This window comes from Physella acuta, unplaced genomic scaffold (genome assembly GCF_028476545.2).
Source record: "Physella acuta isolate Inbredline_101_S28 unplaced genomic scaffold, ASM2847654v3 ptg002545l, whole genome shotgun sequence".
Taxonomy (NCBI): domain Eukaryota; kingdom Metazoa; phylum Mollusca; class Gastropoda; family Physidae; genus Physella; species Physella acuta.
The window spans coordinates 12501-15000 of NW_026734012.1; the positions used below are offsets into that span (position 1 = coordinate 12501).

At 52.2% G+C, this 2500-nt stretch overlaps 1 non-coding gene across 1 annotated transcript in view; it reads right to left on the minus strand.

Moving 5' to 3' along the window:
* Window positions 1-564, minus strand: part of LOC131933545 (small subunit ribosomal RNA) — a 1846-nt gene extending 1282 nt beyond the window's left edge. The window contains exon 1 of the ribosomal RNA XR_009385049.1: window positions 1-564. This exon is cut by the window's left edge and continues 1282 nt beyond it. This is a non-coding gene — a ribosomal RNA (small subunit ribosomal RNA).
* Window positions 565-2500: the final 1936 nt, after the last annotated feature.

Consider the following 2500-nt stretch of genomic DNA (forward strand, 5'->3'; position numbering starts at 1 on the left):
CCTCGTTAAAGGGTTTAAAGTGTACTCATTCCAATTACGGGGCCTCGAAAGAGTCCCGTATTGTTATTTTTCGTCACTACCTCCCCGTGCCGGGAGTGGGTAAGTTGCGCGCCTGCTGCCTTCCTTGGATGTGGTAGCCGTTTCTCATGCTCCCTCTCCGGAATCGAACCCTGATTCCCCGTTACCCGTTACAAACATGGTAGGCATATCACGTACCATCGACATTTGATAGGGCAGACATTTGAAAGATGCGTCGCCGGCGCGAGGCCATGCGATCAGCACAAAGTTATCCAGAGTCACCAAATGGGACGACGCAACCCCTTGCGAGGCCGCGCCGATTGGTTTTGAACTAATAAAAGCGCTCTTCCCGATAAAGGTCGGAGCTTCGATTGCATGTATTAGCTCTAGAATTGCCACAGTTATCCAAGTAGGATCGTGTCATCTAAGGAACCTCGACTGATTTAATGAGCCATTCGCGGTTTCACCATGGGACAGTGTGAACTTAGACATGCATGGCTTAATCTTTGAGACAAGCATATGACTACTGGCAGGATCAACCAGATAGCTATCGTTTGCGAGACGTTTTTCCACAACACATCGCGGGACGGGAGACAACGCTCTAGCGAGAGAACGGATCCCGGCATTCCCGGATTTTTTCACATCGGACCGCTCACATTTCCCCCTTCACCGTAAACACGGCGTCGCCGGGAAATCTCTCGATTTGCATCGAGCCGACTGCGTTTTGCAGACCCGTCGCCCGTTCCGAGGGCTGGGCCAGTGCGAGACTTTTATCGAGCCACCAATACTGCTTGGTTGCGTTAGCACTGCGCGTCGCCGCTGGCTTCACGCTACGGACACGTACTTTTACCTTCACTGGCGCGACCTGCGCGCCGAGCCCGCATTTTACCGGGAAGCTAGTCGGGAGACTGAGCCACGCACGGTCAGATCGGGCACATGTCGCTGGCTGCGAGGGAGCGCGGATCCTAGCGTCACATAGAGGCTTCACCGACACTCACCTCCACAATAGTAGATACAGACCGTTTTAACCGCCGTATTTCTGCCCATACCTCTAGTGTTAAACCGAAAAATCGGGTACATAGTCTCGGGGAGGACCGGGGTGCCGCCCCATGAGGGGAGCCCGCACGGAGGGCGCCGGGGGTGCCGCGACCCGGGGGGCGGCGCGGGGGTGTCGGGGCGCATCTACGGGGCTCACTCGCGCGGGCGCCACACTTCCGGGGGGCGCCCCAGGTGGGGTGCCAACTTTGGCGCCCCCGACTAAGGGGCCGCCCCCACTGCGGTTACACGCTTTACGACCACCCACCCGCGTTCCCCACCCCAGGGGGCATGCGAATCACCCGCCAGGGGCGTTCTGGGACCGAGGGCGCCGCTCCGGCACAAGGGGGAGCCAAAACGCCCCGAGTTCCCCCGCGGCCACCTCGACACCTGGGCGGGCGGCGAGGGGTGTCCTGCGATCGGGGTGGGGAGCTCTACCAGAATCACCCGCCAAACTTCACCGGGGGCGTCTCCCGGCGCCCCTGCGCTCGGGTGACGAACAGCGCCCCGGGCTATCCCGGGCGCCCTATGGCGTCCACCTTCGATCGGAAGGGTGATCTCGACTCGGGCTGAGGCGGGCCACAACAATCCGCGGTCACATCGGAGCCGTCCAGGCTAACGAGGCCCCGGCTCACGGGTAACCCATGGGGCTGGACCGGGAGTCCGCCGTTAAAGAAGAAAGAAATGTAGTGCAAACCAGAACCAGTTTTTTTTATTTATTTTATAACTCGACTAATAATCGTCACAAAATTATAAACTTGGTACCTACGGATAGCCCTGGGCCCAACCTAATACAGGATGTCCATAACTATGCGCTAATTAAATAATTAATGGGTATTAAGGTCGGTCTTAGTAAATTGCTATATAAAGTCTAAGACCAGAACCAGTATTTTAAATTTATTTTATAACTCGGCTCCTAATTGTCACAAAATTTAAAAATTGGTACCTATGGATAGCCCTCGGCCCTACCTAATACACCGTGTCCATAACAATGTGGTAATTAAATATTTACTGGGCGTTAGGGTCGGTCTTAGTAAATTGCTATATAAAGTCTATATAAAATTTTACGAATTTAAAAAAAAAATTCCTACCGTCAAAAATAGCGACGCCTAGACCACCACACCTGTTCTGACGTTAAATCCTACTTGCACACACGTGTGGGAATAGATTAGATATCATCTAGAGATAGAATTCCTAATTATTTAATTAAAATAGAGACTCTAGATTTAATAGTTGTGTCATAGTTACATTAAGTCGAATTAGCGAAGCGGAGGCGGGAACTAGATTCTAGATCTAACACTTCGATTGCGATGAAAAAAAAATAGCTTTATTTTAAGGCCGACAAGGCAAATACGGTTTAATTAATATTAAAGAAATAAGTCCGAACACCTACCTTAAGCGAATCATCTACACAACACATGACTAGAAATAATACACGTCCACACGA